The 22,630-nt window shown below is 38.3% G+C and overlaps 1 long non-coding RNA gene across 4 annotated transcripts in view; it reads right to left on the bottom strand.

The window, feature by feature from the left end:
* LOC116273390 overlaps positions 1-2,600 on the bottom strand; it is a 43,545-nt gene extending 40,945 nt beyond the window's left edge. For 2 of the 4 annotated variants that reach the window (XR_004181736.1, XR_004181734.1), the window contains exon 1: positions 2,479-2,600. This is a non-coding gene — a long non-coding RNA (uncharacterized LOC116273390). Of the gene's footprint in view, positions 1-986; positions 1,095-2,478 lie in introns of those variants that run through there. The other 2 variants (XR_004181733.1, XR_004181735.1) reach the window with 2 other exon arrangements.
* Positions 2,601-22,630: the final 20,030 nt, after the last annotated feature.

Genomic DNA, 22,630 nt, shown 5'->3' with positions numbered 1-22,630 from the left:
TGTGATTTCCTATGCCTATCTTTACTTTAATCTCTTAATCCTGTCATCTTCATAAACTGAGAAGGATGTATGTTGCCTCAGGACCCTGTGATGATTGCATTAAGTGCACAAATTTTTCGTAAAGCATGTGTGTTTAAACAATGTGAAATCTGGGCACCTTGAAAAAAGAACAGGATAACAGCAATGTTCAGGGAACAATGGAGATAACCATTAGGTCTGAGTGCCTGGGAGTTGGGCAGAACAGAGCCATATTTCTCTTCTTACAAGAGTGAATAGGAGAAATATCGCTGAATTCTTTTTCTTAGCCCTGAGAAAGAGAATGCATTCCCAGGGATAGGTCTCTAAAATGGCTGCTGTGGGAGAGTCTGTCTTATACAGTTGCAGATAAGGGTTGAAATAAGCCCCGGTCTCCCTTAGCGCTCCCAGGCCTATAAGGATGAGGAAATTCCTGCCTAATAAATTTTAGTCAGATCAGTTGTCTGCTCTCAAACCCTGTCTCCTTATAAGATGTTATCAATGAAAATGCATGCCCAGTGGGACATGAAACTTCATTAGCAATTTTAATTTCACCCTGATCCTATGATCTCACTCTGCCCCCATTTGCCTTGTGATATTTTATTGCTTTGTGAAGCATATGATCTCTGTGACCCACATCCTATTTGTACACTCCCTCCCCTTTAAAAATCACTAATAAAAACTTGCTGGTTTTGTGGCTCAAGGGACATCACAGAACCTGCCAACATGTGATGTCTGCCCCAGACACCCAGCTTTAAAATTTCTCTCTTTTGTACTCTTTCCCTTTATTTCTCAGACCAGCCAACACTTAGAGAAATAGAAAAGAACCCACATTGAAATATCGAGGGCTGGTTTTCCCTGATACTGTGCATTTGGGATGTTTGGCAGCATCCCTAGCCTCTACTCACTAGACACCATTAGCAGTCCCCAGTCCCACACTTATGACAATTAAAAGTGTCTTTAGACATTACCAAATGTCCTTTAGAGGTCAGAATTACCCCCAGTTGAGAACTCTTGCTCTAAATGTTCTTCTACATCTCTCCATTGACTCAGAAAGATGTCCTTGGGCTGTGAGTCTATGACTGCAATCATGAACTTCTGACTTCTTACTTTTCTTTCTCCTTCCACTGGTGTCATAAGCCCTATGAAGGCATGGTGCTTGTCTTCCCTATCTCAGTTCTAGGTCAACACTTGACAGAGGAAAGACACTTGAGGTTTATTTTTAAATGCCTGACAGCCCGGTTACCTCCATCCTGGAATCAAGGGAGAGATTGGGAGATTTAATTTTTCAGTACATTGAAACATGTTCAAGTTGCACTGACTGCATTGAGCGACTGCATTGGGTGTGAAAGGCATGACCATTTAGCCCTGGGGATAGATGCTGGCTAGAATCAGGCTCAGGTTGGCAGCACACTTCACTGTTGACAATTTGGAGAGTTAGCTGTCAGGCCACACCTATTACACAAGTTGATCTGTCCATTCCACCCCATTCCATCACCACCCCATAGAACAGGTTTGCCCACCCTCATCAGTTCTTACTAAGAACCCTTGAGATAGAGCCATGCTTTTCATAGCAAACGTGAAATCACAGGAAGGCTCATAACATTATCAAGCAGCACACAATAAATTCAGACTGAAAAGATGCCTGCTATTGACTAGGATAATGGTGGAGCATTTGAAACATGAATTAGGCTTTAAAGAAAGGGGTAATTTGAAGAAGTGGAAGTGGGAGGGTAAGGGAATGGTTAATTCCAAATGTTTAATGTAGGGAAAATAATATAAGCACTGAAGAGTTGAGGAAAAAACACGGTACACTTTAGAGGGCAAATGTTATAAGGAAACAACCCAGGGAGGAAGGAACTAATGAAGAGACTAAGGTAGGAAAATACATGGGGCATTTTTCCCTACTAGTGTGACAATCTGCCTATCTGGATTGACTACTATGTAAAAAAATAACTGTCCCTTAGAAGAATCTCCTCTGGCAGAGAGAACCTGGAAAGAGAATATACTTGATCAGGTAATTACTCATTCAGCCAAATACATTGACAAACTAATACTAAGGTAATAGGGAGAACTAGACAAGGGTATCTATGAAGTTCTTGACAAAAGATTAATAAGGGGGCATAGCAGGTTGGGCACAGTCCAATGTCAAGAGTGTAGGTTAAGGATCTGACAGCCACATAATGGCTTTGTGATCTTAAGTTCCTTAAGCCTCAGCTTTAAAATGGGGAAAATAGTAACCTTGCATGTGTGTGGTGAGGGTTGTATGAGATAATGTATGATCCTGTATACAGTACACCCTTACCAAATGGAAACTATTTTTTTAATCTGCCAAATATTAAAGCATCATTGAAAGTTACAATGGACATCACAATATACTTCTGGCATATAGATGAAGAGACAGATAATAGGACATAGATGAAAACCCATGAATAAGAAATAGTACTAATATATGTAACTGACCTGAACTAAGTGTGTAAACAGAATGCCACTGTATTTTTCACCATCCTCTGGCAAAATGACTCTCTTTAATCTTCCTTCTGTGGCACTGGATGGAACCTCAGGCAAATTCCAGAACTTTTCCATTAGTTCAAAATTCTAAAACTTCAATACCATATACCCAAACTTCAGTCTTTTACCCAATCCAAAACTTCCCCCGTTCCTAAGCTCTGCTGTGAATCATGTTTTGAGACCAGCAATAGGGAAAGGGACTGTGATAATTCCTTCATTATTTCTCCCTTCCTTGATCTTCTACCCATCTTCCCCACTGACTCTGCCTTTGGCTTCTCCAGGGTTGCAGATTCCCAGCTGTAGACCTCCAACTGCAGCTCCCTGTTATGGACAGTATCTCCTCATTGGCCACCAATGACTCCTCTGTCAAGCCCTGGCTTCCAGTGGCTCTTGCTCCAGGATAACCCAGAGTCCTCACCTGTCTGTCCCACAGGAAACACACACTCTTATCCACTAGAAGTCAGGCTCAGTCTCTATGCTGTCAGAACAGACCTCTTTGGACTCTTTGAAAAGCTCTCATCTCCCCTGTGGTTGGGGAATGTCCCAGCACTCCAACTCCCTCTGGACCTCTTGGGAAATCCTTAGCTTGTTCTTACATAGCCTGGAGGCAATAGGAGGTATAAAGACAGATTAGTTTCGGGTCATTCTCTGTGCAAGTCCTGCCGAGATAGTCAAGTAACTTGCTTTTGAATGAGGGGATACTCAATACCTATTTTCCCCGGGTTTGAGATCTTAATTAAAAGTCCACAAAAGAAAACATCCTTTTTACATCTTTTAACATCCTTTAACATGTGTACTTAGTAATGAATGTTTAGGCACAAACAATATGATGTAGTAACATATTGATAGATTTTCTGTTGTTAGTCACTGTACAAAGAGCAACACAGCATATATATATATATGCATACATATGCAATATTACATATGCACTGTATGAAGAGCAACACAGCATATATATATGCAAATATATATGCAATATTATTCAGCCACAAAAAGAAATGAAGTTCTGATACATACTAAAATATAGTTGAACCTTGAAGACATCAGGCTGAGTGAAAAAAGCCAGTCACAAAAAGACAAATACTGTATAACTCTACTTCTATGAAGTACCTAAAGTAGTCAAATCTAAAGAGACAAAAAGTGAAATTGTGGTTGCCAGCGTGGGGCCAAAGGATAATGAGGAGTTATTGTTCAATGGGTATAGAGTTTCCATTGCAGATAGTGAAAAGATCTGGAGATGGATAGTGGTAATTGTTGCACGACAATGTGAATGTACTTAACGTCACTGAAATGTACTCTTTAAAACTGTTAAAATGATCAATTTTCTGTTATGTATATTTTATGACAATTTTAAAAACCAAAGAGAAAAAGTAGATGGAAGGATGACCAGAAAATGCACAACTTTGTGTGAGTGCCTGAGGACAAAAATAGCCTAAAGCAGCAGGCTGCTTGTCTCGCCAAACTCTAGAAAGACTCGGGCCCAATTACTGGGGTGAAGCTTGGGACTGAGAGCAGAAGAAATCAACTAAAATCAAGATCTTTGTGCCCACCCCACTGACAGGCTTTCCCATATTCTGGGTTTTCCTGATGACTTTTCCAGATGGAGTGACAACCCCACAGGTTTGCCTAGGATTAGGGGTTTTCTGAGACATAGGATTTTCAGGGCTAAACTGGAAGTAATGTTCATGCCAAGTTTAACATGCACCTCTGTCCTCTGTATTTCTTTTAAGTTGAGAGTGGGAAATGAAGGCTGATCAGATTCAGATTTTTTTGTGTGGCAAACTACTTCTTAGATGGTGTCGGATTCTCTCATCAGAAGGTACATGGTGTTTCATTGAGTCTTTTTTGAATGGTGTTAGCAGCCACTGATGCTCAATACCTAGATTCATTTATTTTGCAAAACTGCTATATTGTAACTCTATTATTTTGTCTTTATTTATTAGGTAAACTACTTTTACAGATAAACATCCCCATAAATTATTTGATTCCTTTTTATTTACTGCTTTTAAAAATAATGAGTTGGTTCCCCAGTGTGTTCTCTTATGTTGATCAATTAGATTTCTTTGATATGCTTATGAGCTCATGATTTTAAAAATATCTAATGTGTCTCAATTCATTGCATTTATTTTCCTTTTTATGCTCAATTGTCCCATCTTTGGCTATAAGGGCCTTTTAAAGTGGGCTCCTGAGTCCTTTTGACATGATGCCATTAGTCATTTATAGTTTTTCTTGCTGTCTGTAGGACAATTTGTTCTGGGCCGGGAATCAGTCATTTCTCTAAATAACTCTGGCTGCTTTTAATGGGAAATGGTATTATAAGACTATCGTTTGGCTGCTAGGGATACTTACTGCTACTAGATCGGTCATCATTTCTCTACTTTTTCAGTAGATAAGGCTAAGATTTATTTTTTTAAAAGAGATAAAATACATGACAAATTTAAAATGATGCTTCAATTTAAATTCAGACTACAGCTTTTATTATTTAATCTCTTCTATTGTGCCCTTTCTCCCATGATGAAAATTCTGATTTCAACAACACTGAGGATGACAGAATTTGAATTTTATGTAATTATTCATTTGTTTTATGTAGTAATACATACTCTACAACTTAGAATAACAATATCAATTTCTACAAACAATATGATTACTGAAAACTATTTAAATATATTTAGGAATAGTTTTTTGTCTTTGGAGTATACCCCACTACAGTTGTATGGTCAAAGTATTGCATTTTAAAATTACTTGGAATAGTTTCCTAGTTTTTTAACACTTTATTCTTAAATATGAATGGACAGCTTAGGATCACTAGTTATTGCTCTAAAGTCTTCAAAATAAAATTTAAAAATCCACCAAAAAAACTGACATCAAAAAGGATAGCCATATTTTTTAAAAGCAATAGAAGAGTTTGAAGATACAATTGAGAAAATATTTCAGAAAGTGAGCAAAAACAAAAACAAAAACATGAGGAGAGATAGGTTAGGGGATCAATCCAGAAGACTCAATTAGTAGGAACTCCAGAGTGATCAGAGAGAATAAAGAAGAAAAATTATCAGACAACCTTCCAGAACTGAAGAATATATTTCTAGGTTGAAAATGCCCAGAAGAATCAATGAATGAATGATTGAAGAAAACTAATTAAGATACAGGATAGTAAAATGTTATTACTTCAGAGATAAGGAGAAGATGGTAAAAAACTCAGAGGAGGCTGGACATGGTGGCTTAAGCCTGTAATCCCGGCACTTTGGGAGGCCAAGGCAGGCAGATCACCTAAGGTTGGGAGTTCGAGCCTGACCAACATGGAGAAATCCCATCTCTACTAAAAACACAAAATTAGCTGGGGGTGATGGCGCATGCCTGTAATTCTCCACTTTGGAGGCTGAGGCAGGAGAATTGCTTGAACCCGGGAGGTGGAGGTTACGGTGAGCCAAGATTATGCCATTGCACTCCAGCCCAGGCAACAAGAGCAAAACTCTGCCTCAAAAAAAAAAAAAAAAACTTTAGAGGAAAAATAGGTGCATAATTACAATTTGCAATCAGAATCATATCAGACTCTTCAAGAGTCACACTGGAAGCTATTAAGACTATGGAACAATGCCTTCCAAATCCAGAGGAAAACTTATTTCCAGCTATCATTCTACACTATTCAAATTACAAACAGGTATAAGAGTAGAATAAAGAATAGCATTAACCCTGACTCAACTGTTCATCCATCATATACTCTTTCTTAGAATGATATGGAAGATATATTTTAGCAAAATAAAGGATAAATGAAGAGTAAGACAGGAATCCAGCAAACAGCAAATCCAACACAGGGAAGAGGAAAAGGAAGGTTCCAAATCAATCAACCAAATTAGGGCAATAGAAGCAAGCGCTCAAGGAAGGAGGTACCAGGGGAAAACATATTTAACTGTAGATTATCAGATGTATTTAAGCACTTGGATAATAATATTGACAGATATTTGTCATATCTGTTAAACAGATTTACTTGAGGATTTGGAATGTAGTTTCATAAGCAAATTTAAAATGAGGCAAGTATTAACTCTAGAAAAAAATTAAATGTTGTACTACAAAGGAGTCATAACTATGGCATACTTTTTGGCTCAGCAGCAAATATATGTGTATCATAGTGTAAATACTGACTTTTCTTTGAATAACCTTTTAACTTAGGAATAATTTTAGATTTATAGAACAGTTGTCAATATAGTACAGAGAGTTCCTGTATACCCTTCACCCAGATTCCCTGCATTTTAATATCTTCCATAACAATGTGACATTTGTCAATACAGTACTATGTGACACTAGAGACCATTTTAGTTTTACCAGTTTTTCTATTCCAGGATCCGATGCATGAGTCCACATTGCATTTAGAAACACTGACTTGTAGTTTAACCAAAAATTGCACTTTAACCACATTAGGGGGATTAAGAAGAAAATGAGGGGGCTGTCTAAAAGAGGCAAAATCTTTGTCTTCATAATAGGATACCATGGCAAATCTCATCTAAAACTCAAAAGTCAGAAAATGGTAAGGTATCACTTCCATTTTTAATTTATTTCCATTTAATTTTACTTCCATTTAATTTACTTCCATTTAATTACTTCCATTTTCCATTTAAAAATGGAAGTAATATAGAAGAAACAGCTAAAAAATTGAAAGTAGTTGCTTCTGACACCTGAGAATAGGTCCTGAGGAGGGCTTGAGAGAAAGACTGTTATTATTTTATCACAAATCTTTTAGCACCCTGTCACTTTTAACTATATGGAGGTATTATTTTTATAAAAGTAAAAGTAAATTCAAATATATAATAAGAAAAATAAAACTAATATTCTTGCTGATTAGAAAACAGATTCTAATAGATCAAAAGGCAAAGGTTATGAACAAACCATTTTCATGAGAAAATAATGTAGTTAATAAAATATTTGAAAACAAATTCAATCTCTCTAATAGTCAAACAAAGGCAAACTTTAAAATAGCAGGTTAACATTTTGCCAATGAAGTTACAAAAGTATAACAAAATAATATTCAATATTGACTTTTTCGTGATAAGGCAAGCACTCACATAGAGATATTGACATTGGAGATGTGTACTATGGTAGTACTTTTTGTAAAATACTGGATAAAAATATGTACCAAGAATCTAAAAACTTTTTATGCTCTTTGACCTAGTTAAAATTACTTTTTAATTCTTACCTTTGAGAATATATGTTAAGGAAATAACCCAAAATATACAGGAATCTTTATTTGTAAAAACTTTATCATTAAAAAAATGATATTTAAGAAGTTCATCTACTGACATTACAATATGCTAATATTATGATATTAAGATTTAGAAAAATAATACAAGTTTGTGTATATAGAGTGATATCAACTATGTGAAAGAAATACTGTAGATAAAACATTCAAGGAAATTCATCAATATTGAAGTTAATGGTTATTATCACAAAGTGGTGAGATTGTGGGTGATTTTGATTTTATCCTTGTTTACACATACTGAACTGTCTATATTGTTTTATATTAAGACTGTATTGCACTTACTACCCAGAAAAACTTTAAGTGTTATTTAAAGAATGTGAGGTATGTGCAATAGACACAAGGCATGAACTGCCATTTTGAAAATGTGTCTTTGACTCCACCTTTGCTCTGGTGTCCCTGTCCCCATCCTGTTCCCTTTGTAGCACTCTGTCTCTAGCCTCTGGTGCATTGATTTCAATGTTTCTTTAATTTTTTAAATTCACCAGTTATTCAATACCTACTTGGTCTAATCCTTACAAGGTGTCATGTACTAGGCAACTTGATGAAAAGCAGAAGCAAACATGATCTCCTCAATCAAGCGGCTTTGAGTCTCATGGGAGACACAGATACAAAATAACTATAGCACAAGGTAATAAATACTATTAAGCTGAACCACATGAAATTGCCACTTTTTTACGTCGAAAAGAGTCAACCACTGGCAATTTCTTATAGTTATAAATGCTGTGAATGGAGAGAGGTCGGTCAAGTGGCTTTGTACCTTCCAGTGGTATTATCTTTGTAGTAGGGAGTTTCTTGTAGTAGAATATCAAGCACTGAGATAGTTGCTAGGTGACATGGAATGATAAGATGCTAGTGAGAAAATCCTTTGATTTTCCTGAGCTGTTATTTGTGAGGGACAAACGACTGAATTAGGTTGCTGAAAATTATAGTGAGCTTTCTTAGAGCCAGTTGAGAGTTGTCTGCAGGGAGATAATGGAAACCAGGAGAGTGGGTGTGCTTGGAAAGGGAGATGCCAAGAAAAAGAAGTGAATGCATTATGTAGTGGGTGAAGAGAGCCAGACAGAGGAAGCCAGAAAGAGAAACAAAAGAGTACAGGTTCTGCAGAATCAAAGGAGAAAAGAGCTCCAAGGATGCAGCATGCCGGAGTATTACAGAATTGATAGAGATGTGGACAATTAACAAAGGCTATTGGATCTGTCCATAGGAGAGCATCGGTAACCTGAGAAGGGCATGTTTTCTAGGGTGGTCAGAGCAGAAACCGGACTGTGAAGGGTAGGAATAAGGCAGTGTGCACAGTGGTTTTAACAGCCCTGGGCCCTGGGGTCAGATGGCCCAGGTTTACTTTCTGGTTCCACAGCTAAGAAGCTACGTGACTTTAGGCATGTTACCATCTCCATGCTTCCCCATCCTCAGGTACAATATTAGTAAAATAAAAATAGCCCCTTCTGTGATAGATTGCTCTAATGGATGCCGTTCTTCACGATTTCTCATATCTACATCCTTTGTAATGTAACCTTGCAGTACTCTCCCACTCTGACTCTGGGCTCAGCCTGTTGCCTTTTTTTGACCAATAGAATGAGGTAGAAGTGACACCAAGCCAGTTTTGACCACGAGAGGCCTTCTATGCTTCTTTTTGCTTGCTTTCCCCTCTGCCATCACCTGCAGAATATACTCAGACAAGCCTGCTGAAAGAAGAGAGGCAAGTTAGGGTAAAGCTGAGTCTTTCTAATAGTCCCACCTGGGGCCTGCCTTGATCAGCTGACACCCAGTATATGAGTGAGCCAGTCACAATCAGCAGAGCCACCCAGCTGACTCCAGATACATGAGCAATAAATGTCTATTATTGAATGCACTGAGACTTTGCTGTTGCTTATCAGGCAGCAATACTGTGAAAACAGACAACCAAAATACAGGTTGGTTGCAGGATTAAGTGAGATAGCATATGTAGACTACTTTGAACAGTGCCTAACACATAGTAACTGCTTAAACACGTGTAACTCATTATATCATTTTCAGAGATATGATTGTTTTCCTGGGGCGACCCAGGGACAGCTGAAATACAAAGGTAGCCTATGTAGGCTAATCATTTGATGTTTCTCCAAATTGATATTTTTTCTTTCTCGTTGTTTGTTTAGTGAGGGAGGAAGAAAACTGGATTCCTTTGAATAATTTTTGGAGCCAAAACTGATTTACTTAGTAAGCCATTTTTACGAGCTGAAAAAGCGCTGATGTTCTAGAAAATAGAATAGCAAATTATCTGCCACATTTTTGAATTATACTTCTTCTTTAGTGTTCTTTTGGAGTTTCCAAACAAGAAAACTTCTGGGGCAGGACATTAAAGAACCTCTCGTTTCCAGTAAATGACACTATTCTATGCATTATTCGGTTTTGGAATTTCAGCTGAATGAGACTTCTGACTCTTAGCTGACTGACTACATGTTGAATCATAAAAATACTTGACAGAAGTAGGATGCACTCACCAGGAAGTTTTCCTTCTTCTTCTCTTTATTATTATTCCCACATGAAATCAAGGTCTGGCTCTGTAGAACCAACTTTTTTTTTTTTTCAGTTCATTGCACTGGAGGTTTAGTGTTCCTTAGATAAAGCAAAGCTCGTGGACACCTTTACAACTAGCCCACTGCTTGCTTGGCTTTTGGGCTGTGAAGAAGCTGCATAATCAGATGAACCTTTTTTAAATGCATTTGCAGATGCTGGCATAAAGAATCAGGTGGGACAATTTGGCATCTGATGTAAGCATCTTGCTTTATAGTTGTAAAAGATTACTAGGTGTAGAATAGAAAGTAAAAAATATGCTCTGTCAAACCAAAAGTTTAGAACTCTCTAAATCCAGCCCCAGGTTTTTGTCCCTGCCTTTCCTTCCATTATTTACTGAAGCAAACCACAACAGGCTATTAACTATTCCCTGAAAAATAAACGTTAACCACAAGCAGCACACCACAGTTCCGGAGTTTATGCCCCAAACAGGTTCATGTGATTATCCGACAGGCTTCCCTCCCTCTCAACTGTCCTCAAAATGCTGAGAGCCCTATTGCCAAGGAGACTTCTGAATCTTAGCTATCAACTGCATGCTGAGTCATAAAAATACTTGACAGAAATAGCATGCACTCACCAGGAGGTTTTCCTCCTCCTCCTGCTCCTCTTCCTTCTACCTCTCCTCTTCTTCCTCCTACTCCACCTTCTCACATGAAATCAAAGTCTGACTCTGCAAAATGAACGTATATTTTTTCAGTTTACTGAAATGGAGGTTTAGTATTCCTTAGGTTAAGTAAGAGTCCTGGATATTTTTACAATTAACCCACTTCTTGTTTGGCTTTTGGGCCAAGCAAATCATTTGTACTTGTCCAAGCGTAATGAGTAGCATCTCATCAGTAAGTCTCTCATCCTATTTCACTGGGATCAAATTCCAGCTTTACCATGTACTAGCTGTGTGACCTTGGGAAAATTGCTTAACCTGTCTGTGTGTCTGTTTTCTCATCAATAAAATGAAGATGACGTTGCATAGTACTTTATTGTTTTGAGAAAATTCAAATCAGTAATTCATGTAATGTAGTGGTCCAGTTTCTGCTAATAGTGCCATTTTTTATTCAACAAATAATTATTGAACATATTATGTACCAGACACTGTTGTAGAAATTTAACAAAACAAATCAAGAATGGCATAGGTCTTACATTCTAGCAAGGGATACAGACAAGCAACCATAAATCAGCTGAATGGGTAAATTTCAGAGTATGTTCCACAATGATAAGTGATATGAAACAAAAGGAAAATGCAGGGTAAGAGGGATGGCGAGGTGAATGAAGTGTGGGGAAAATTGCGGTATTGAATAGAAAAGAAAAATCTTATTAAGGTGGAATTGGAGCAAAAACTCAAAGGAGGTGAGGGAGTGAGTTGAGCAGGTAACCAGTGGAAGAGCATTTCGAGCTTGAGCCAAGCCCAAGTGTGAGAGACCAGAGGATTAGAAGGAGCCAGGAAAGAGTGGCAGAAGATGAAGTCAAGGTGATAATAGGTTTCAATCACTTGGGGCCCTGAAAACCACTGTAAGAGCTTTAGTTTTCACTCTGAATGACATGTAGAAAGACTGCAGGACTTTGGGCAAAGGAGTGGCATGATCTGACTTACATTTTAAGGGACTCCGTCTGGCTCTCTGTTGAAAATAGTTCGTAGGGAAGAAAAGCAAAATCAAGGAGACCTGTTGCTACTGTTGCACCTTAGGTGGTGGATGATAGAGGCTCAGGTTGGAGTTTGGGGGTGGGAGTAGGGAGAATAAAAGGAGGATAGCCTTGGAGATGGTGAGAAGGGTTCAAATTTGAGATGTGCTTTAAGGCAAACCTAATTAAATGCTCTGAGAAATTGGATATGGAATGCAAAAGAAAGAGTCAAGGCATTAAGCCTGAGCAACTGAAAATATAGAGTTGTCATCTACTAGAACAAGGAAGGTTGTGGACAGGAAAAAGCAACAGTTCAGTCTTGTTACTTAAGAAACCTTAGCTACTTTTCTTATTATCACGTTCGGCCTCATACTGTTATAAATGCATGTACCTGTCTTATCTCTATCCCCAGATGGCAAACTACTTGAGACGAGAAACCATAACATGTTCTTTTAAATGGACCATAGTTCTATCACAGTTTAGTTGATACGGCTGTACTCCATATTTGCCACACATACTAGTTACTTTCCTGGTACTTGCCAAGTAAACAAAACAACTATTGTTCATCCTTCAAAATCTTATCTGAAGAAAAAAAAAAGGAAAAAGGACAAATAGGAAAATCAATGGAAGGAAAAATTCAGGGTGACATCAGCAAGATGGCCAAACAGAAAATTCCCCCATATCACTCCCCCGACAAAAATACAACTGGAAACTGTTCAAAGACAAACATACCACACTGAATTTATCCAAACTCAGGGGAGAAGTGGAGGAACCCCCTGGGCCCACAGAACTGACAGAAACTGCAACAAATAGGAGAAATGGTCATTTCAGACTGCGCCACCCCTACCCCAAGCCAGCATAATGCCACCCACAGAGAATTTCCTTGGACCCAGTTTCTGAGGTAAGAGTAGGGAGTTGTAGATAGACATTCAATCTCCTCACTAATCTGGGAATCTTCACAGGAAGCCTACTCCATTCTGATACCTCAGAAACCACTGGGAGAGCTAAGAGAGAACCAAAATACTTGAGACAAATTGAGGACAAAGAGTGGGGTGCTGACTGCAGCAACTGGCATGCAGATCTTGGTAATTACTCTGCACATCCATCAGTGGGGACACCACACTGAAGAGGCTGGCAATCACCTAGTGCTGCAGGAGGCACAATCCATGGGAAGGCCCAGCTGCCTGGTGATATTTTCTACAAAGCTCAGGTGTTTGCAAGAAGCCTTCCTTTGACCTGAAAAAACTAAAAGGTGGGGATTAAGTTCCAGTGTGTGCTTAAGTCTTCCCCAGAGTGGGAAACAATGGCAGGGCAGTGATTTAGTTCTGGGGCAGCCTTTAAGTTTTGGTGCCCTCTGTAAGTTTTCCCCAGATTGGGAAACAACAGGGCAATGAGTTAGTTTCAATGTAGCATTTTAGTGCTGGGGCTCACTATACATTATCCCCAGAATCAGAAGCAACAACAGACCAACATTGAAATTCTGATGCTAAGTAGTAAAGCTCTAGCATCACCAAAGAACATCTACAAAAACTAGAAGAGGTGGCTGCTTCCTCAAATATGCAGGCGTCAATGTAAAGATACAAGAATTGTAAAAGCTTGGAGAAATATGACAACACACACACACAAAAAAAAAAAAAACCCCACAAAACACTAGCAATGGACCCAAAAGAATTACAGATCTATGAAATGTCTGATGGAGAATTCAGGATAATTCTCTTAAAGATGTTCTGGAAAACACAAAAAATATGGATGGAAAACCAAATGAAACACTGAACTGAAAAACTCATCAGAAAGTTTCAACAGCAGACTTGATCAGAGGAAAGATTTTGAAAACCACCTGGTCAGAATATATGAAATTACCCAATCAGAGGAGCAAAAAGAAAAAAAAATTAAAAAGTGAAGAAGGCTTATGAGAATTATCTCCACATAACAGGAATTCCTGAAGGAGATGAGAGAGAAAATGTCATATTAGAAAGCATATTTAAAGAAATAATGGCTGAGAATTTCCTAAACCTGGAGAAAGACAACAGCATCCAGGTATAGGAAGCTTAGATATCACCAATCAAATTCAATTCAATGAAGTAGTTCCTGAAGGCATATCATAATCAAATTAGCAAAAATCAAAGACAAAGAAATAATACTTAAAGCTGCAAGAAAAAGAAACATATCACATTCAACAGAGCCTGAATACAACTTTCAGTAATAGTAGGTGACTTCAACACCCCACTTTCAACAACAAACAAATCATCCAGAAAAAAAATCAACAAACATTGAAGTTAAACTCTACACTCTAGACCCAAATGGACCTAACAGAAATTTACATACACTACATCCAACATATACAAAATACACATTTTTCTCAACAGCACATGGAACCTTCTCCAGGATACATCATACGGCAAGTCACAAAACAATCTTAGCAAATTTTAAAAAATTGAAATGATATCAAGTATCTTTTCTGACCATAATGAAATAAAATCAGAAATCAAAAACAGAAAGGATGTTGGGAACTGTACAAATTCATGAAAACTAAACAACATGCTTCTGAACAGAGAATGTATCAATGAAGAAATTTAAAAGAAAATATGAAATTCCTGAGACAAATAAAAATGGACACGTAACATACCAAAACCTGTGGGATACAGGAAACGCAGTTCTAAATGGAATCCATATGGCAATAAATGCATGCCTCAGAAAAGTAGAAAGACTTTAAGTAAACACCCTAATGATATTCTTACTTTTCTAGAAAAGTAAGAACAAACCAAACCTCAAATTAGTATAGGAAAAGAAATAATAAAGTTCAGAGCATAAATAAATAAAATTCAGACTAAAGAAAAACAATGTAAAAGATCAACAAAACAAAAATTTGGGTTTTTTAAAAATAAAATTGATAAATTTTTATTTAGACTGAGATAAAAAGAAGACAGAAATAAAAGCAGAGACAAAAAAGAAGACATTATAACTGATACCACAGACACACAAAGCATAATTAGAGACTATTATAAACAACTATACACCAACAAATTGAAAAATATAACAGAAATGGATAAATGACTGGACACACACAACTTACCAAGACTGAACCATGAAGAAATAGAATAGCTTAACAGACCACATAGCAAGTAATAAGACTGAAGCAGTAATAAAAAGTTTCCCATCAGAGAAAAGCTTAAGATCTTATGGTTTCACTGCTGAATTTTATCGAATGTTTAAACAACTAATACCAATTTTACTTAAAGTCTTTTAACATTTGAAGAGGAGAGAATCATTTCATATTCATTCTATAAGGCCAGCATTACCCTGATATCAAAACCAGAGAATGACATAAGAAAAAAGAAAACTACAGGTCAATATGACTGATGAACATAGATGTAAAATCATCAACAAAACACTACCAAACCTAATTCAGCAACACACTGAAACAATTATTAATCATGATCAGATGGGATTCGTCCCAGGGATGAAAGGATAGTTCAACATATGCAAATCAATAAATATGATACATCACATTAACAGAATCAAGAACAAAAACCACATGATCATTTCAATAGATGCTGAAAAAGCCTTTGATAAAATCCAATATCCCTTCATGATAAAAAGCTCTCAACAAACTGGGTATAGAAGGAGCTTACTGCCAACAAAAAAATATATGACCAAACCCACAGCTAACATTATACTCAATGGGGTAAAAATGAAAGTGTTTTCTCTAAGATCTGGAACAGAACAACAATGTCCACTTTTACCACTTTCATTCAGCATAGTACTGAAAGCCCTAGCCAGCGCAGTTAGGCTAAGTAATGAATAAAGGGCATCCAAATTGGAAAGAAAGAAGTCAAATTATCCTTGTTGGAAGACAGCATGATCCTATATTTAGAAAAGTCCAAGGAGGCCTGGCACAGTGGCTCACGCCTGTAATCCCAGCACTTTGGGAGGCCGAGGCAGGCGGATCAGTTGAGGCTAGAAGTTTGAGACCAGCCTGGCTAACATGGCGAAATTCCATCTCTACTAAAAAATAAAAAATAAAAAAAAAAAAAGCCGGGCATGGTGGCACATGCCTGTAGTTGCAGCTACTGGGGAGGCTGTGGCAGGAGAATTGCTTGAACCCAGGAGGCGGAGGTTGCAGTGAGCTGAGATTGCACCACTGCTCTCCAGTCTGGGTGACAGAGTGAGATTCTGGTTCAAAACTAAAAAATAAAATAAGAGTCTAAGGACCCCACCAGAAAAAAATTATTAGAACCAATAAATGAATTCAGTAATGTTTCAGGTAACAAAATCACCATACAAAACTCAGTAGCATTTCCATAAACCAACAGCAAACAACCAGTATAAGAATAAAGAAAACAACCCCATTTACAATAGCTACAAGAAAAAACCTAGGAATAAATTTAACCAAAGAAATTAAAGAATCCTACGATGAAACCTATATAACACTGATGACAATTGAAAAAGACACAAACAAATTAAAAGATATCACATGCTCAAGGATAGGAGGAATTAATTTAGTCAGATGTCCATACTACCCAATGCATTACCTATCAAAACACTAATGACATTCTTCACAGAAATAGAAAAGCAATTCTAAATTCATGTGGAACCACAAAAGATCCCAAATAGCCAAAACAATCTTCAGCAAAAAGAACAAAGATGTAGGCATCACAATACCTGGCTTCAAAACATACTGCTAAGCTATATTAACCAGAGCATCAAGGTATTGGTATAAAAACAGACACAAAGACCAATGGAATAGGATAGAAAACACATAAATAAATCCACACATTTACAGCCAATTTATTTTCAACAAAGGCATCAAGAACATATACTGGGGAAAGTTCAGTCTGTTCAATAAATGATGCTTGGAAAACTGGATATCCATATGCAGAAGAATGAAATTAGACCCCTATCTCTCACCATATACAGAAATCAAATCAAAATGGATTAAAGGCTCAAATTTAAGACTCAAACTATGAAACTACTAGAAAAAAAATTTGGAACAATACTTCAGGACATGGTCTGGGCAAATATTTCAGGCATAAGACCTCAAAAACATAGGCAACCAAAGCGAAGATAGACAAATGAGATTACAGCAAGCTAACAAGCTTATGCAAAGCAAAGGAAACAATAAACAGAGCAAAGAAACAACATAAAAGATGTGAGAAAATATTTGAAAACTATCCATGTGACAAGGGATTAACAACCAAAATACACAAGAAACTCAAATAACTCAATGTCAAAGCCAAAATAATCTCATTAAAAATGAGCTAAAGATCTGAATAGACATTTCTCAAAAGAAGACATACAAATGGCCAACAAGTATATGTAAAAATGCTTACCATCGCTATTTATCAGGAATATGCAAAAGAAAATCACAATAAGATATTAACTCACCCCAGTTAAAATGGCTATTATCAAAAAGACAAAAAATAACAGATGGTGGTGAGGATGTAGAGAAAGGAGAATGCTAGTACTCTGTTTCTGGAAATGTAAATTAGTACAGCCACTATGAAAAGCAGCATGGAGGCTGTGATAGTTAATATTGAGTGTCAACTTGATTGGATTGAAGGATGCAAAGTATTGTTCCTGGCTGTGCCTTTGAGGGTGTTACCAAAGGAGATTAATATTTAAGTCAGTGGACTGGGAAATACAGATCCACATCTGGGTGGGCACAATGTAATCAGCTATCAGCGTCCAAACAAAAGCAGGCAGAAGCATGTGGAAAGACTAGACTGACTTAGTCTTCCACCCTACATCTTTCTCCCATGCTGGATGCTTCCTGCCCTCAAACATTGGACTCCAAGTTCTTCAGTTCTGGGACTCCTGGACATTTGACCACAGACTGAAGGCTGCACAGTTGGCTTCCCTACTTTTGAGGTTTTGGGACTTGGACAGACTTCCTTGCTCCTCAGCTTGCAGGTGGCCTACTGTGGGGCCATACCTTGTGATCACGTGAGTCAATACTCCTTAATAAACTCCCCTTTATATATACATCTATCCTATTAGTTCTGTTCCTCTAGAGAACCCTGACTAATACAGAGGCTCTTGAACAAACTAAAAATAGATCTGTCATATGATCCAATAATCCCTCTATTGGGAATATATCCAAAAGAAAGAAAATCAGTACATTGAAGAGACATTTGCATTTCCAAGTCTTTTGCAGTACTATTCACAATAGCAAAGATATGGAATGAATCTAAGTGACTACCAATAGATGAATGGATAAAGAAAAGTGATACACATACACACACACACACAAACACACACAAAATGGAATATTATTCAGCCATGAAAAATAATGAAATTCTGTCATTTGCAGCAACATGAATGAAATTAGAGGACACTATGTTAAGTGAAATAAGCCAGGCTCAGAAAGGCAAATATTGCATGTTTTATGTTCTGACTCATACGGGGGAGCTAAAAAGTAGATCTCATGGATGTAGAGTAGAACCAGAGCCTGGGAAGAGTAGAGGGAAGCGAGGAATGATGAGAGTTTGATTAATGGGTACAAAATGGAATAAGTTCTAGTGTTTGAAAGCACTATAGTTAATGATAACTTACTGCATATTTTACAATACTTAGAAAAGAAGATGTAAAATGTTTCCAGTGCAAAGAAATGATAAATGCTTTAGGTGATTACCATTAATTATTCTGATTTAATCATATTCTATGCAGGTATTAATTATCACATGTACCTCATAAATATGTACAATTATTAAGTATCAATTTTTAAAAAAAGGATGGATGGCCTGAATGGTATAGAGGACATTCCTTCACAGATACATAAACTTTATCCCTATATTAAAAAGGGCATCTATACATGCTAGATCCCTGATTTGTAGCACACATTTCTAAAATACTTCTATTAACAGTGTTTTGAAATGATGCCTTTGGCCAATATGGAGAAATTTTATAAGAAACAGCCCTTTAAAAATCAGTGCTGTGTTTCCTATATGGATGTAGCTGAAGGTCTAGTTCAGTACATGGTAGTCTTTTTTATTAGACACATTTTCCTCCTGACACTATTTTCCCTCCCTAATACAGCTCAATATCTGTTTTTTAAAAATATGCAACTCAAGACTGTTGTCTATATCATGAGTTGGCAAACTTTTTCTGTAAAGAATCAGAGAGTATTTTAGGCTCTGCGGGACAGTGCATTCTGTCACATCTAATCAGCCCTGCTATTGTAATGAAAAAGTAACCACAGAAAGTACACAAGCAAATAGGCCTGACTGTGCGCCCATAAAACTCTATTTGTGGGAGCAGAGCAAGATGGCCGAGTAGTAGGCTTTACTGAATTTCCTCCCTGAAGGAGCATGGAATTTAATAACTATTTACATAATCCAAGCATGATGGCTCACATCTGCAATCCCAGCACTTAGGGAGGCCAAGGCAGGAGAACTGCTTGAGCCCAGAAGCTTGACACGAGCCTGGGCAATGTGGAGAGATACCATCTCTACAAAAAAATCAAAAAATTAGCTAGGTGAGTGATGTGCACCTGTAGTCCCAGCTCCCAGCTACTCAGGAGGCCAAGGTAGGAGAATCTATTGAACCTGAGAGGTTGAGCCTGCACTGAGCTATAATTGAACAATTGCACTCCAGACTGAGCAACAGAGCAAGCCCCTGTCTAAAAAACAAACAAACAAAAAACTACAGAAAACAAGCACCTTCATAAGAACTCAAAATTAGGTGAGCACTCACAGTACCTGGTTTTAATTTCATATCACTGAAAGAAGCATTGAAGATGGTAGGAAAGAGAGTCTTGAATCACTGATGCCACCCCTCCCTCAACCCCCAGCAGTGGCCACATGGAGTGGAGAGAAAATCTGTGTGCTTGGGAAAAGGAGGGTGAGACATTGTACTGAACTCAGTGCTGTCCTGTCACAGCAGAAAGCAAAACCGGGATGAACTTAATTGATGCCCACCTACCGATAAAATATTTAAACCAGCCCTAGCGAGAGGGGGGAACCCATCCAAGTGGTCAGAACCTGAGATCTGGCGAGCCTCACCACTGTGTGATAAAGAGCTCTGGGGTTCTAAATAAACGTAAAAGGCAGTCAAAGACACAAGAACTGCAGCTCCTAGGCAAGTCCTACTGCTGAATTATGCTCAGAGTCAGTGAACTTGGGGGGCACACAACCTACTAAGACACTAGCTGGGCGTCTAAGGAAGTGCTTGTACCACCACTCCCCAAACCCCAGGCTGCACAGCTCATGCCTCCAAAAAAGACTCCTTCCAACTGCTTGAGGAAAGGAGAGAAAACAGAAAAGAGGACTTTGTCTTGTACCTTGGATATCAGCTCAGCCACAAAATAGGGCACCAGTCAGAGTCATGAGATCTCCTTCCCAGCCCTAGCTCCTGGGATGACATTTCTAGACATTTCCCATCCTAGGCCAGAAGGAAATCCACTGCCTTAAAGGGAAGGAACCAATTCTGGCAGGACTCATCAGCTGCTGACTAAAAAGCCTTGGACCCTGAATAACTAGTAGTGATAACCAGGTAGTATGCCATGGGCATTTGGTGAGACTCTGAGACTTGCTGGCTTCAGGTGAGACTCAGCACATCCCTAGCTATGGGGAGAGACTCCTACTGCTTGAGAAAAGCAGAGGGAAAAGTAAAGCAGACTTAGTCTTGCACCTTAGGTACAGGCTCAGCCACAGGGGGATAGAGCCCCAAGTGGGCCCTTGGGGTCCCCAATTCCAGGACTTGTCTCTTAGATGGCATTTCTGGACCTGCCCTGGACCAGAGGGGAGCCTACTGTCCTAGCAGATGAGTCCCAGGCAAGGCAGCATTCACCACAAGCTGCCTGAAGAGCCCTTGGGCCTTAAGTAAACATCAGCAGTAGACTGGCAGTACTTCCCATGGGCCTGTGGTGGTGATGGCCACAAGATTTGACTCCTCTTCCTATAGAAAGGGGAGGAAGAGTGGGAAAGACTGCCTCACACGTGGTTTCAGTTCCAGCTCAGCTGCAGTACAACAGAACACCACACAGACTTAAAGTGTTTGACTCCAGACTCTGTCCCCTGGATGGCATCTCAGGACCTATCTACAGTCTGGGGAAACTTGTCATCCTGAAGGGAAGGACACAAGCCTGGCTGGCTTTGCCACCTGCCAATTATAGAGCCCCAGGGCTTGAGCAAACATAGGTGGTAGCCAGGTAGTGGTAACAGCAGGCATTAGATGAGACCCAGTGCTGTCCTGGTTTCTGACCAGTGCAGCCATAGTGGTGGTGGCCACAAGGGTGCTTGTGTCACAACACTCCCAGCTCCAGGTGGCTCACAACAGAGAGAGAGAGAGAGAGTTTATTTGTTTGGGAGAAAGTAAAAGAAGAGAACAAGAGTCTCTGCCTGGTAATCCAGATAATTTTTCTGGATCTTACCTAAGACCATCAGGGTGGTACCTCTATGAGTCTGCCAGAAACAGAGTGTCACTGGCTTAGAGTGCCCCCTAATATAGATACAGCTTAGATCACAACACACAAGTCCTTTGGAATACCTGGAAAGCCTTCCTAAGAAGGACAGGTACAAATAAGCCCAGACTGTGAAGACTATAATAAATACATAACTTTTCAATGGCCAGACACACACAAACATCCACAAGCATCAACACCATCCAAGAAAACATGACCTCACCAAATAAACTAAGTAAGACACCAAGGACAAATCCTGGAGAAACAGAGGTATATGACCTTTCAGACAGAGAATTCAAAATGGCTGTTTTGAGGAAACTCAGAGAAATTCAAGATAGCACAGAGAAGGAATTTAGATACATTTAACAAAGAAATTGAAAAAATTATAAAGGAGCAAGCAGAAATTCTGGAGTTGCAAAACACAATTGGCATACTGAAGAATGCATCAGAGCCTTTTAATAGCAGAATTGATCAAGCAGAAGAAAGAATTGGTGAGCTTGAATACTGGCTATTTGAAAATACACAGTCAGAGGAGACAAAAAAAAAAAAGAATGAAAAACAATGAAGCATACCTACAGAATTTAAAGAATAGCCTCAATAGGGCAAATCTAAGGGTTATTGGCCTTAAAGAGGAGGTAGAGAAAGAGATAGGGTAGAAAGTTTATTCAAAGGGATAATAACAGAGAACGCCCCAATCTAGAGAAAAACATAAATATCCAACTACAAGAAGGTTATAAAACACCGAGAAGATTTAACCCAAAGAAGACTATCTCAAGGTATTTAAATATTGAACTCCAAAAAGGTCAAGGATATAGGAAGCTTCCTAAAAGCAGCAAAAGAAAAGAAACAAATAACATTCAATGGCGCTCCAATACGTCAGGTAGAAGACTTTTCAGTGGAAAACTTGTAGGCCAGTAGGAAGTAGCATGACATACTTAAAGTACTGAAAACAATACTGAAATGTATATGGAACCAGAAAGAAACCAAAAAAGCCAAAGCTATTCTAAGTAAAAAGAACAAAACTGAAGGAATTATATTACCTGACTTTAAATTATACTACAGAATTATAGTAACCCAAACAACAGGGTGCAGGCATAAAAACAGACATATAAAAAGTGGGACAGAATTAATATCCCAGAGATAAATCTACACATCTTGTCAAAGGTGACAAGAACTGACATTGGGGAAAGGGCTGTCTCTTCAATAAATGGTGCTGGGAAAACTGGGAGTCCATATGCAAAAGAATGAAACTAGACTATAGCTACATTCAATCTTGCCATATG

This window comes from Papio anubis, unplaced genomic scaffold (genome assembly GCF_008728515.1).
Source record: "Papio anubis isolate 15944 unplaced genomic scaffold, Panubis1.0 scaffold63, whole genome shotgun sequence".
Taxonomy (NCBI): Eukaryota; Metazoa; Chordata; class Mammalia; order Primates; family Cercopithecidae; genus Papio; species Papio anubis.
This window is presented reverse-complemented; position numbering and strand designations above follow the sequence as displayed.